Genomic DNA, 16,015 nt, shown 5'->3' with positions numbered 1-16,015 from the left:
CACCCCACCCCCTCCTGTCTTCTCCTATCATTTTGGATTTCCCCCCTCCCCCTCCTACTTTCAAATCTCTTACTATCTTTTCTTTCAGTTAGTCCTGACGAAGGGTCCCGGCCCAAAATATCAACAGAGCTTCTTCCGAGAGATGCTGCCTGGCTTGCTGTGTTCCACCAGCATTTTGTGTGTGTTGCTTGAATTTCCAGCATCTGCTGATTTCCTCGTGTTTACGCAACCTCTTACTCAATGTCAGCAAGACCAAGGAACTGACTATTGACTTCAGGAGGAAGAAACCCGAGGTCCTCATTGAAGGATCAGAGGTGGAAACATTAATTTTAATTTCGGAGGACCTGCCCTGACCCCAGCACGTAAGTACAATCATGAAGAAAGCACCAGAAGCACCTCTACTTCCTTAGGATTTGTAAAGATTCAGCATGATATCTAAAACTTTGACAAACTTCTATAGATGGGTAGCGAGAAGAATATATTGACTGGCTACATCACAACCTAGAATGGAAACACCAATGGCATTGAACAGAAAATCCTACAAAAAGTACTGGAAACAGCTCAACCCATCATGGCAAAGCCCTCCCCACCAGTGAGCACATCTACATGAAACGCTGTCACAGGAAAGCAGCATCCATCCTCAGGGACCCCCACCATCATGGACATGTTCTCTTCTTCCTGCTGCCATCAGGAAAAAGGTACAGGAGCTCAGAAACAGTAATTACCCCTCAGTCATCTGACTCCTGAACCAAACTTCACTTGCCTCATCATTGAAATGTTCCTACTACCTATGGACTCACTTTCAAGAGCTGTTCATCTCATGTTCATATTTATTATTATTATTTCTTTCTGTATTATTTCCTTTTGTATTAGCGCAGTTTGTTGTCTTTAGTACACTGGGTCAATCCCCAGTTTCTGCACTCTTTCATTGACTCTCTCACAGTTATTACTCTATTATGGATTTAATAAGTATGTCTGTAAGAAAATGAATCTCAGGGTTGTATATGGTGACATACATTATGTGTACTTAGCTAATAAATTTATTTTAAACTTTGAACATTGATGGAATTGTAAAAAATTGATGGAATTTGAATAACACAGGCAAATTGTAGACTGTTTAAAACTAGCAACTTAATTAAAAATTTCAAAAAGCAATGGAAACTCTAAATCCAATAGTCTACAACTTGTATCATACGCAGTACAAAGCCTGTTGCTCCAGATTCCAGAAATTTCAGTCTTGTGTCTGTAAAATCTCTTTCATCCAGTTGGCCATCCAGATTTTCCACACACGCTCTATTATGACTTCAATATTTGCATGGTCCTTGGAAAAGTCTTTCACACCACACATTGTCCTAAAGCTAAATTAACAAACAAAAAAGAAAGTCATGTGACATCTTAATTCCTGTTATAGCTTCAAGATGTACCTAAGTTTCACAGCCACTAAAGAAAGATTTTTAAAGTCCAGTTTTCATTGTGATGCAAGAACTTGAAGCACATGTTCCAAGATACTTCTGAAGGAAAGGAAGAACTTGCTACATTTTTTAAAAAGGCACCTTTCAAACATTGTAGAACTACGACTACGAAGTACACACTCATCACCATATACAGCCCCGAGATTCAATAAATTCATAATAAAATAATAACCATAATAGAATCAATTAAAGACTGTACCAACTTTTTGGCATTCAACCAGTGTGCAAAAGACAATAAACTGCAAATACAAAAAGAAATAATAATAATAAATAAATAAGCAATAAATTTCAAAATCATAAGATGAAGAGTCCTAGAAAGTGAGCTCATAGGTTGTGAGAATATTTCAATGATGGCGCAAGTGAAGTTGAATGAAGTTGCAGTTGAAGTCAGAAGTTTACATACACCTTAGCAAATACATTTAAACTCAGTTCTTTACAATTCCTGACATTTAATCCTGGAGAACATTCCCTGTCTTAGGTCAGTTAGGATCACTACTTTATTTTAAGAATGTAAAATGTCAGAATAATAGTCGAGAAAGTGATTTAGTTCAGCTTTTATTTCTTTCATCACTTTACAGTAGGTCAGAAGTTTACATACACTTTGTTAGTATTTGGTAGCATTGCCTTTAAGTTGTTTAACTTGGGTCAAGCATTTTGGGTAGCCTTCCACAAGCTTCTCACAGTAAGTTGCTGGAATTTTGTTCCATTCCTCTAGACAGAACTGGTGTAACTGAATCAGATTTGTAGTTCTCCTTGCTTGCACACACTTTTTCAGTTCTGCCCACAAATTTTCTATTGGATTGATGTCTGAAAATGATGTCAAGTCTGGTTCATCCTAGGGAGCAATTTCCAAATGCCACGTTCATCTGTATAAACTGTACGCAAGTATAAACACCATGGACCACACAGCCGTCAGGAAGGAGATGCATTCTGTCTCCTGGAGATGAACGTACTTTGGCGCAAAAAGTGAAAATCAATCCCAGAACAACAGCAAAGGACCTTGTGAAGATGCTGGAGGAAACAGGTAGACAAGTAGCTATATCCACAGTAAAACGAGTCCTATATCGACATAACCTGAAAGGCTGCTCAGCAAGGAAGAAGCCACTGCTCCAAAATTGCCATAAAAAAGCCAGACTACAGTTTGCAAGTGCACATGGGTACAAAGATCTTTTGGAGAAATGTCCTCTGGTCTGATGAAACAAAAATTGAACTGTTTGGCCATAATGACCATCGTTATGTTTGGAGGAAAAAGGGTGAGGCTTGCAAGCCAAAGAACACCATCCCAACCATGAAGCATGGCGGTGGCAGCATCATGCTGTGGGGGTGCTTTGCTGCAGGAAGGACTGGTGTACTTCACAAAATAGATGGCATCAGCAAAGAAGTTAAAGCTCGGCCGCAGATGGGTCTTCCAAATGGACAATGACCCCAAGCATACCTCTAAAGTTGTGGCAAAATTGCTTAAGGACAACAAAGTCAAAGTATTGGAATGGCCATCACAAAGCTCTGACCCCAATCCGATAGAAAATTTGAGGGCAGAACTGAAAAAGCATGTGCAAGCAAGGAGGCCTACAAACCTGACTCAGTTACACCAGTTCTGTCTGGAGGAATGGAACAAAATTTCAGCAACTTACTGTGAGGAGCTTGTGGAAGGCTACCCAAAACATTTGACCCAAATTAAACAATTTAAAGGCAACGCTACCAAATACTAACAAAGTGTATGTAAACTTCTGACCCACTGGGAAAGTGATGAAAGAAATAAAAGCTGAAATAAATCATTTTCTCCACTATTATTCTGACATTTCACATTCTTAAAATAAAGTAGTGATCCTAACTGACCTAAGACAGGGAATGTTTTCTATGATTAAATGTCAGGAATTGTGAAAAACTGAGTTTAAATGTCTTTGGCTAAGGTGTATGCAAACTTCTGACTTCAACTGTATGTCTTTTGTTCAAAGGTCTGATGGCTGAGGGGAAATAACTATAATAATAATGTAATACTATTAATAATAGTCCAGAGTTGAGGTTCAATATAAAGGCATTGGGGCTGCCATAAGAGACTGAGCAATAGGGAGACATGATTTGGGAATGCTAATTGGATAAGAAGGTAAGGGTGATTGCAGGGAGGATGTGATTGTAGGGTGTTGGTAGCTGAGTGTCTTGGAGATTGCTGAGTCAGGCTCAGGCAATCTGCGCTGGGAGGTTTTGAGATTACTGGGGTACCTTGATTATCAAGAAATAGAGTGACAATAAGGATCAGGACCATTAGTAAATTTAGAGGAGTATGAGGTTCAGTGCTTTAGTCTATGGAGGTGGCACTTTGCATAAAAGTCTAGAAGGGAGTTGTTTTATTGGAGTCCCAATCCAAGGCTCCCAGGACAATTACTCTGACCATCTGCAAAACAGCAAAATGAGTTTTGCATAAGCAATAATATCATCCAGTAAGCAATGGACTTGTCAGGGTGATTCCACCAAGAAACGTTCAATTGTGTTTTCCCACATAAAGCACTAGAAATAGTTGTTATTCTGGTTCATTCTACGTTGACAATTTTCAATAGCATTGTACTGGAGAAAAGTCTTAAACAATTAAATACACAAACCTTTTTAAAAAAAAAAGAAACCCTTACATTCAGGTGCCCAGAGGTAACTATTTCCTCTGCTCCCTTATAAAAGTCATCTCATCCAATGCAGTATACAAGTATACAGCTAGGTCCTGGGATTGCAGATTTGTTTAAACATAGATATTGTTTTTGTTAGCACCACAAAGAAATTAATTAACTGTGTGCAAAGCACTTCAATGTTTTATTTTTTAAAAGTGCTAATTAACAGTTGAATGTTGATAATGTGGAATGTTGCAAGTCCGATTCACTGTTGGTGAACAGTGGGAGAACTGTATTGCCTTGGTTGTAGCAAGAATTGGTCCTCAAACCACAGCGTCTGTTGCCTATTTGCAGCCACTCAAGAGAGAGGTGTTGGAGTTGATGTGCTCCACAGGAGGTAGTGTGGCATGACATCCATGCTGGAGTTGGTGCTGCTCTCCAGTATTCGCTCAGCGTAAAACAAGATGTATTGTGTTCAACTGCAGACTGCTGCATGGACTCAGGAACTTTTTAAACATTTTTTGGTGTGACCATATTTTACTGCTGTCTTATATGCTATGTGTTCCTTGTGCTGTGAATGACTGTTGATACTGTGTTTTGCACCTTGGCCCTGGAGAAATGTTGTTTCATTTAGCTGTATTCACGTATGGCTGAAAGACAGTTAAACTTGAACTAGAACTTGATAACTGTTATCTCTTTTTTATGACAATGGAAAGACAGTGTTTAGCATGAGGACATGATATGTCCCTTCTCAGTGAAGCCCATACTGCCTGGAACTTCTTAGCTTTGAGACTGTTCCCCATTGTCAGCCAACTCTTCTCTTTAGAAAAGGCTCCGGAGCATTTGGACTCTCACGACCAGACTATGTAACAGTTTCTTCCCCCAAGCTATCAGACTCCTCAATACCTGAAGCCTGGACTGACACCTTGCCCTATTGTCCTGTTTATTATTTATTGTAATGCCTGCACTTTGTGCACTTTATGCAGTCCTGTGTAGGTCTGTAGACTAGTGTAGCTTTCTCTGTTTTTTTTAATGTAGTTCAGTCTAGTTTTTGTACTGTGTCATGTAACACCATGGTCCTGAAAAATGTTGCCTCATTTTTACTATGTACTTGTACCAGCAGTTATGGGCGAAATGGCAATAAAAGTGACTTGACTTGACTTGACTTATGTTCTTTCCATCTTGGTAAAATCACTTGTCATATTTGCTTCAGTCCATTTATTTAAATCCTCAAATGTGCATTTGTTATTCTTCACTCAGCTATTCCTAAGCTGTTGTAGTCAGCCTCCTATTTTCTATCATTTTGAACATCCAATGAAAACTTAACTCACACTAATTACCTACAACACTGTGCTGGATAAACCACATTTCCTTCCAGACTAGTACTCTACTCGATTAAAAATTACCCTGCTTTCTCTTAATTTCCATAAAAAACCTTGCTCCTTCCCTTTCTTTTTAAACTTCTTCCAAGTATACTGGTCTCCAAGATCCATAGTTCTCTATTAATTATTTTCATGTTTTCCATTGATTATGTAATTACTTGCATCTATCCCAAACTCTGGAATTTTCTCTCCAAATCTCTTTGTATTCTAATGGTTGTTTCTTTCTTTATGTTATATTAGATTATACACTGGGGTGTAATTAAATTATTTGTTCCCATGGAGCTCACGGAGTAAACAGTATACAGGGTAATCATTAATACAACAATAAATACAGTGACAAACACAAACAGCAGAATGTAAAGGTTGCAACACAGTCTGAAGTAGTGAACATGTAATCGAATGACAATATCAAGTAACTGAAGGAAGTAGTGTTAAGATAATGAAAACTTTGCTGCACCACCAGAAAGGGCGAAAAGGCATGATTCCCCCAGCAGTGTGATGGCAGTGAGGAAGAAGTTGATCTTCCGGGCTTTCGTACTTTTATATCTTCTTCAAGAAGGAAGATGAGAGAAGTGGGAATGGCCAGGTTGACAATCATCCTTGATGGCACTACTAACCTTTCTGAAGCAATGCACCTTGAAGATGGACGAAATGGAAGAAAGTGACAAGCCTGTGATGCAATGTTCCTTATTTGTAATGAGTGGCGTGTGCAAAAATCTTGTGCTGTGCATTTTGTTGCCCAGTGACCACAACATGCATGCACTGATTTTTTAAGTGGTAGTAAACCTGAAGCTATTCCAAGGATAATAAACTATCAAGTCCAGTTTGTTGTTCATTGTTTAAAAGAAATAAAATAATACATATCAATGAGTCTCATTTCTCATTGACTATTTAGTTCTCATATTCTCACAAAACATGTGTAACAGGCCTGTGGCAGGTAATGAAGGATTTTCTCACCGGAGCTTTTGCACACCGTCCCTATGTGATTTGCTTGCTAAATTATGCTTTAAAAAGTCAAGTTTCCAAATATCACTCCACTTCTTCCCACTTGCAAAATCTCCAGAATTTTTTGCATCATAACAATACACACAGGCAACAAGAGTTTCTGTATTGTTCATAAATATTCCTGACCTCATGAGCTTTGAGTTTAGCAGTTCTACTGTTTCATTAAGCCATTCTGCTTCAATTGAATGAGCAGTTCTTTAACGCTTCACACCTTTTGCTTCTTTGGCATTCAGCATAGTGAATTAATAATTTCTCCAATAAAAGTATAGATAAGCCACTTCTAAAATCTGCAGACAAATCATCGCAAATGCCACATTGTCAACACCATCCGCATCAGAAACCAAAAAAGGAAATGTGATTGTGTACAATCGTGAAATATATAGCATGCCAATGAGGTGGAGGGTGACAACCTTTTGTGTGCAGTTTCAATTCCTTTGTGTGTTAGTAGTAAAAGATGTGTGCACGTATGCACACACATACACCTTAAAGGGAACATTGCTGTGAAGAACTGGGCTGTGTTTATTAGTCTCTGCAGGTTGAGTGGGTCAAGAGCTGTGTAACTAGCATACCACACTGAGATGCAATCTGTCAAGAATACTTTCCATTGCACATCTGCAGAAGTTCAAGAGAATCTTCATGGACATGCTGTATCTTCTCAGATGCCCAAGAAAGTGAATATGCTGATCACCTCAACAGTGTGAAAGGACCAGTTGAGGTTGCTAGTGATATAGATGCCAAGGAATCTGCAGCTTTTACCACAGCCTCATTATGCCCATTATGATTCAGACTTTACTTATCTTTCTAATATAACTCCTTTATTTATTTATGTCTTCATTGAGAAGCAACGTGGAATAGGCCCTTCTGGCTCTTCAAAGTGCACTGCCCAGCAACCCCAATTTAATACTAGCATTATCACAGGACACTTTACAATGTTCAATTAACCTAGCAACCAGTAGGCCTTTGGATTGTGGGAGGAAACTGGAGCACCTGGAGGAAACCCCCATGGTACAGGAAGAACATACAAATTCCATACAGACAATGGCAGTATGGAACCTGGGCTGCCTGCAGTGCAAAGTGTTGTGCTAACCACTATGCTACCATGCTATACAAATGTCTAAATTTAGTTGATTATCTTCCAAAGCCATGGAGACACCAGAGAAAAGAAAAATTCTGTTCCTCAGAAAATTTACAATATTATTAGCAGTTTTCAAATATCTGGTTATCAAGAAATAAAAATCAGGCCTAATTTCTTGATAAAACTTAACTTTTTTCCCACTTTACCAAAATGTTTCAGTGCAAGATATTAATGAAAAAAACATTTCTGGAGGCAAAGTGAAATATTGATCATCCCTTTTCCTCCACCAACTGAGTTTTTCCAGCAGTTTATTTCTAGCATCTATGATCTTTGTGTCTCTGTGTAAGCTTTTTGTAATAGCTATACTACAGGATAATGTAATTGGTGGAAATGTACACAATTCACAGCTACCAACATTGAGTTGGAGATTACTTTGAGAGGCTAATTGGACATAGAACTTAGAACATAGAACACAGAAAATCTACAGCACATCACAGGCCCTTCTGCCCACAACGCTGTGCTGACCATGTAACCTACTCTAGAAGCTGCCTAGAATTTCCCTACCGCATAGCCTTCTACTTTTCTAAGCTCCATGTATCTAAGAGTCCCTTAAAAGACCCTATTATATTTGTCTCCCCGACTTTTGCTGGCAGTGCATTCCATGCCCCCAACACTCTCTGTGTGGAAAACCTACCTCTAACATCCCCCTTGTACCTATCTCTAAGCACCTTAAAACTATGCCCCCTTGTGTTAGCCATTTCATTCCTGGGAACAAGCCTCTGGCTAGCCACACGATCAATACCTCTCGTTGTCTTGTACACCTCTATCAGGTCACCTCTCAACCTCCATCACTCCAAGGAGAAAAGGTCAAATTCACTCAACCAATTCTCATAAGGCATGATCCCCAATCCAGGCAACATCCTTGTAACTCTCCTCTGCACTCTCTCTATAGTCTCCACATCGTTCCTGTAATGAGGTGACCAGAACTGAATACATTACTCCAAGTGGGGTCTAACCAAGGTCTTATATAGCTGTAACATTACCTCAAAGCTCTTGAACTCACTCCCACGGTTGATGAAGTCCAACACACCACACGCCTTCTTAACAACATTATCTACCTGCACAGCAGCTTTGAGTGCTCTACGGACATGGACCCAAAGGTCTTGCTGATCTTCACACTGCCAAGAGTCTTGCCATTAATATTATGTCTACAAATTTGACCTACCAAAATGAACCACTTCAGACTTATCTGGCTTGAACTTCATCTGCCACTTCTCAACCCAGTTCTACACCCTATTTATAAAATTCACAAAGAGGAGGGGTCCCGAACAGATACCTGCACAACACCACTGGTCACCATCCTCCATGCAGAATACAAACCATTTACAACCACCCTTTGCCTTCTGTGGTCAAGTCAATTCTGGATCCACAAAGCAAGGTCTCCTTGGATCCTGTACCTCATTATTTTCTGAATGAGCCTCACATGGGGAACCTTATCAAATGCCTTACTGAAATCCATATACACTACATCCACCGCTCTACCTTCACGTTGACATAATTTGCGCTTTGTGTTCAGTGTTTGGAGAACAATAAATGAATTGTTATGGTTTTTCTTATTTGTGAAAACCTACATGGGTGATCCTGATGCTCTAGGATGATTCCAGGGTTATTTAACATGTCAGCCAATGCAGTCGCTTTAAAATTGCCAGTGTTTTGGCAGCAAAATGCCATCGCTTGGTCTGTACAAGCTCAGGCCCAATTCACAGTTGAAGAAATCACCGCAAACAACACCAAATATTTATTTGTGCTAATGTCGCTCAGCAACTCCATAGCTCTGAGAGTGGTGAGTCTGCTTGAGCACCCACCTAACATGACAAATACCGATTGGTGAAAACACACCTGTTATAGACTTTTGGACGATTGGAGTTGAGTGTGCCAAACAGTTGCTCTCCTTGGTGGAGAGAACTCTTCATGCTGCAAATGTCTGATCAAGTTCACATAATCTCCACACCTGTGAAGGACTACAGGGAGCTTGCTAATATGGCTGATAGTCTACACTCAAACAGGCAGTGTTGCATCATTCCTCCTCCTTTCCCTACTTCAATAAGCCCGGACAGGAAGGCCCCCAAAATAAGGACCCCCTTAGCTGTGAAAAACAGATGGCACTGGGCCTGTGCTTTTACTAAGCCCACTTTGGTACAAAAACCAGGAAGTGCCGACCGCCCTGCAGCTTTGGCAGTGCCAGTGTCATCTACTGTTCATTACGGACACCCTTTCAGGGCAACGCTTCCTGTGTGACATGGGTGCTCAAGTGAGTGTGCAGTCAGCATTGCATATTGATGAGAAGGCAAAGAGTGATGAAACCTCATTGGAGGCTGTCATTGGCAGCAAGATATAGACTTACGGGACACAATGGGTGACGCTCTGCTTCATTGGGCAACGTTACACATGGAATTCGTCCTGGCTAAAATGGCTAGATCTCTGCTCAGTGCAGATGTCCTGTTTGCCCAGGGAATATAAGACAATCTCAAGAACTACCAGCTTTTGAATGTCAAGGACTTTGGGTCATTACTCTGCTCACGCAGAAAGTTCCCCACAACAACTCAGTCAAGCGAATGCACCGCCGCATGTGAGTTTACTTGGTGAATTCCCAAACTTCACCAAGCCCACATTCTCCACTGCAGTCACAAAACATGGGGTCGAGCACCACATTTCTACAATTGGCCCTTCAGTCCATTCCTGCATGTGGAAACTGGACCCAGAAAAGCTGGCAACTGCGAAGACAGAATTTGCCAACAAGGCAAGGCTTGGCATTGTATACCGGTTGACTGACCTCTGGGCTTTGTCCCTCCATATTGTTCCCAAGTCCAATGGTGGTTGTCTCCCATGTGGTGATTACTGAAGCTTTAACGAGGCCACCACCTCTAATCATTACCAAGACTTTTTAGCAAGCTCAGCAGGAAAGTTAATTTTTTCCGAAGTCGATCAGTTAGGGACTATCATCAGGTGTATGCGTATTCAGAGAACACTCTCAAAATGGCTGTGATAACCCCTTTGGCCTCTTTGAGTTTCTGTGCATTCAGTTTGGACTGAAAAATACAGCACAAACTTTCCAACAGCTGATGGATTCCATATTAAAAGACTTGGACTTTCTTTTGGTTTGTCTGGATGACATGCTTGTCGCCAGTGCATCCAAATGCAAGCATAATTCTAATCTCCGCACACTTTTTGAGCTCTTAAGCCAACATGGGCTGATTACTAACCTTGCTAGGTGCCAGTTTGGGTCGTCAACTATTGACTTTCTCGGCTATCACATCTCCGCAAAAGGTGCGAAACCCCCTCCCATCAAAGGTAGCTGCTATTATGGATTTCCCATTAGCCCCGCACTACTAAAAAACTACAGGAGTTCTTAGGTACAGTGAGTTTCTATCACTGCTTCATTCCACAAGCTGCTGAACTTGTGCTTCACCCGCGCCACCCCCCCACCCCCATATAGTTCACATAAAGTCAATACTCCTAATCATGTGCTTGACTGATCAGCGGACATGACCAGGGTATTTGATGATACCAAACAAGCTCTTTCCAATGTGGCCCTACTGGCGCACCCACTCCCCAACACTCCCATAGCCATTAACACTGATGCTTTAGTCTATACCATGGGCGACATGCACAAACATTTGGTCAAAGGCATGTGGTAGCTGCTCACCTTCTTCAACCAGCAGCTCCATCTCCCCGAAAGGAAGTACAGTACGTTTGACCGTGAGCTTCTCTGTCTCTATCTGGCTGTCTGTCATTTTTATTTTCCTCTAGAGGGTTGCCATTTCACAGTGCTTGTTAACCATAAACTCCTCGTGCACACAATGGCCAAAATATCAGACCCTTGGTCTGTATGGCAGCAATGTCACCTGGCCTACATATCAGAGTTCACAACTGATATACAACATATCAAGGGGGAAAATAATGCTGTGGCTGATTGTCTCTCATGGCCAGCCGTTGAAGCTGTACACATAGGGGTTGACTGTGCCAGCATGGCACTGACCAAGCTACTGACCAAAAGGTCTAGGCATTCCGAACAGGAGCAACAGGCCTGCCATTGGCGACATTAAGTTTGGGGAAGCTAGGGCTCTCCTGTGCAACATCTCCACAGGTCACCCCATTGTGCTCCAAACTGCTGGCAGACTCTTTTTGACTTTGTACATATCCCCTCACATCCAGGCTGGAAGAGTTCACAGAAACTGTTTGCACTAAAGATTGTGTGGAACGGCTTTAGAAAGGAAGCACCTGATTGGACTGCAGCTTGTGAGGAGTGCTAGTGGGTGAAAATTAACCATCATATTAAAGCACCATTGGCAACTTTTGAGGTCACTGAGCAAGGGATTGACCATGTCAATGTGAATCTTATTGGTCCCCTTATTTCCCCCCTTGAGGTTTAATGCACCTCCTTACCATCGTGAAATTTCTTTAACCAGAGAGTGGTGAATTTGTATAACTTATAACCACATGCAGCTGTGGAGGCCAGGTTGTTGGGTGTATTTAAGGCAGAGCTTGATAGGTTCTTGATTGGTCACAGCATCACAGGTTATGAGGAGAAGGCTGGGGAGTGGTTCTAAGGGCAGTGGGTTCCATGTTTTGGAATGGAGAGGAAAGACTTTTATCATAGATAAGAGGGGTAAACCTGAAAGTATTTAAGTAGATCACCTTAAACTGGCCCACCAAGATCTGGAGGATTCTGCTACCATACCCCCGTTGTCATGACATGACCATGAATGTGTCAACACACCTCTGGATGAGCCAGAGGCCTCTGCTGTTCCTCCACCCATGGAACATAGGACCTGCTCAGGCTCACAATGCCAGTTTTAGTGAACTCTGGGGAGGCCTTTGTAGGGTAATGTAATTGGTGAAAGGTGCATAATTCACAGCAACAAACATTGAGTGGGGTTCACTTTGAGAGACTGGTCGGATGTGATGACATAAATATGTGATGTATTTTTACCACACTTTGTGTTCAATGTTTGGAGATATTTGGGTGAAACAAAATATTGAACTTCAAACAGTAGTCTGCATCTTGGGAAAAGCAACAAAATACACAAATTGCCCCAGCTTAACTTACTGGCATTCAGATTTTACTTAGTATAATAAAATAAACAATTCAGCCCATCAATTCTGTGCTGGCTCTCTAAAGAGCAATCCTATCAGTCCCACTCCCTGTTTCTTAAACGTGGGACCCTGAAGCTACAATGCTAATCACTGTGCCATCTTTCTGTCCCAGGTATAGACCACAGGTCAGTTCACCAATGTGGAACCTTGGGTGCAGTCAATATGGTCAGCCAGGAATGGGTGTGTCAGCCAGAACAATGGTAGTTCTAGAACTTCAACGGCATTTCAGACTGCACACGGCAGTCATCCCCAGTCTGAATAAGGAGCAAACCCAAATAAGCTCGGCCCTTTCAGTAGTCTGGTCAGTGATCGACTGGGCAGTTCGGAAGGAGGTGCCATTGGGGAGAGGTCCTTGCAGATATTTGAATAGAGACCATCACAACCCCTTCCTGTACATCGATGAGAGGGCCTGTGGGTCCTCCTGGAAAGAAGGAGTTTCAGCAACCAGAAAATGAAGACAAGGAATGTGATTAAGCTGCAATCGGACTGCAGGGAAAGAGCCAACAGGCACACTAAAGAAGCTGCATTTCTAAAGACTGTTCAAATTTCTGGAATAACCTCTCTGCTTAAAATTTGGTAGGTAGCAATTAGGGAATGCTAGGATAGATATCAAGACACACAAAATTGGGGAGGGGGGAATTTCAAGGCAGGGCATTTCTGCTGCCCTATTTGAATCAGAATCACGTTTCTTATCACCGGAATGTGTTGTGAAATTTGTTAACTTAGCAGCAGCAGTTCAATGCAATACATAATCTAGCAGAGAAAAAAATAATAAATAAAATGAAAATAATAATAAATAAACAAGTATATCAATTACATATATTGAATAGATTTTAAAAAAATGTACGAAAACAGAAATACTGTATGTTAAAATAGTGAGGTAGTGTCCAAAGATTCAATGTCCATTTAGTAATCGGATGGCGGAAGGGAAGAAGCTGTTCCTAAATCGATGTGTGTGTGCCTTCAGGCTTCTGTACCTCCTAATTGATGGTACCAGTGAGAAAAGGGCATGCCCTGGGAGCTGGAGGTCCTTAATAATGGACACTGCCTTTCTGAGATACTGCTCTCTGAAGATATTCTAGGCTGGTATCCAAGATGGAACTAACTAGATTTCCAACCTTCTGCAGGAACTTTCAGTCCTGTGCCCCTCCATACCAGACAGTGATGCAGCCTGTCAGAATGCTCTCCATAGTACAACTATAGAAGATTTTGAGTGTATTTGTTGACATACCAATCTGTTCAAACTCCTTATAAAGTATAGCTGCTGTCTTGCCTTCTTTATAACTACATCAATATGTTGGGACCAGGTTAGATCCTCAGAGATCTTGCCACCCAGGAACTTGAAGCTGTTCACTGTCTGATCCCTCTATGAGGATTGGTATGTGTTCCTTCGTCTTACCCTTCCTGAAGTCCACTATCAGCTCTTTTGTCTTACTGACATTGAGTGCCAGGTTGTTGCTGTGACACCACTCCACTAGTTGGCATATCTCACTCCTGTACACCCTCTCGTCATCAGTTGAGACTCTACCAATAATGGTTGTATCATCAGCAAATTTATAGATGGTATTTGAGCTATGCCTAGCCTCACAGTCATGTGTATCTAGAGAGTAGAGCAGTGGGCTAAGCACACACCCCTGAGGTGCACCAATGTTGATAGTTAGCAAGGAGGATACATTATTACCAATCCACACAGATTGTGGTCTTCCAGTTAGGAAGCCGAGGATCCAATTGCAGAGGGAGGTACAGAGGCCCAGGTTCTTCAACTTCTCAATCAAGATTGTGGGAATTATGGTATTAGATGCTAAGCTATAGTTGATAAACAGCAGCTCGACGTAGGTGTTTGTGTCGTCTGGGTGGTCTAAAGCCGTGTGAAGAGCCATTGAGATTGCGTCTGCCATTGACCTATTGTGGCGATAGGCAAATTGCAATGGGTCCAGGTCCTTGCTGAGGCAAGAGTTCAATCTAGTCATAACCAACCTCTCAAAGAATTTCATCACTGTCGATGTGAGTGCTACCGGGCGATAGTCATTAAGGAACCTCACATTATTCTTCTTAGGCACTGGTATAATTGTTGCCTTTTTGAAGTAAGTAGTTTCTCCTAGATTGGCCTTTCCTGGAGGGCCAAGAGGAGAGACTGTTAGAGTGATTTTTGCGTTTAGGTCATTTACATTTTTCTGTTCCTTGAAAATGTATTGTGGATTCAGTTTGGAAGAATGCATTCCTAAAAGGTGTGAATCCCAGTCCACAGACGATGCTGGCTGTGGGATAGATGTGAATCAGAAGGTGTGAAGTTTGTATGTAGTTTCAAAAGAAAGCATTGTCCATCCTTTGTAAATATGGAATTGTCCTGTGTGTTTATCACATAAATATCGAGCCCCACGTTGGGCCATCAGACCTTTCCACTGAAAGTGTCTCTGTATGATGCCTGCGGTACCTTATTTTGTTGAATAAAGAAGCTGCTTTGTATCTAACAGTAATTTTCTCCAGTGACTTCATTCACACAACAACAAAATGCTGTCATGTTGGAAGCACCAAATAAAGTTTATACAGTACATTGGTCTATAAAAACCTCAGCATATTCCAAAGAGCTTTTACAGCCAATAAAGTACTCTTCAAGTATAATCAATATGTAATCAACAGTAATGTTCCCACACCAAACTTCCTCAAAGAACATACAGTACATGATAGTTAACTACTTCTAATTCAGTGATAACTCAGCAGCTCTGCTTTGCATGAAAAATCAACAAACCGGCCCTTGATTTATTTACTTGTCCACAAAAAGATGTTCAGACAGATCAGCACTCTTTCAGTCCAGCGCAACAGGGTCAGCTTACCACAAACAAGAGAAAACCTGAAGATGCTGGAAATCCAAGCAACACACACAAAATGCTAAAGGAACTCAGCAGGTCAGGCAGCATCAATGAAGAAAGTACAGGCGACGTTTCAGGCTGAGACCCTTCATCAGGACTGTAAAAAAAGGATAAGGTGTCAGAATAAGAAAGTTGGGGGGGGGGGGGGAGGAAAAACATAAGGTGATAGGTGAAACTTGTAGGCTGGAAGACCACTTTGCCAAGCACCTACCCTCTGTCCACCAGAAAATGTGGGATATTCCAGTGTCCGCCCGTTTTAATACCACTTCCCATTCCCTTCTGACAAGTCAGTCCATGGCCTCCTCTACAGTCATGATGAGGCCACACTCAGTTTGGAGGAGCAACACCTTAAATTCCACCTGGGTAGCCTGCAATCTGATAGAACGAACATCAATTACTCGAAGTTCCGGTGATGACCCCCGCCCCCCTTTTTCTCATTCCCCATTCCAAGTTCCCT

Source organism: Hypanus sabinus, chromosome 2 (genome assembly GCF_030144855.1).
Source record: "Hypanus sabinus isolate sHypSab1 chromosome 2, sHypSab1.hap1, whole genome shotgun sequence".
Classification (NCBI taxonomy): domain Eukaryota; kingdom Metazoa; phylum Chordata; class Chondrichthyes; order Myliobatiformes; family Dasyatidae; genus Hypanus; species Hypanus sabinus.
This window is presented reverse-complemented; position numbering follows the sequence as displayed.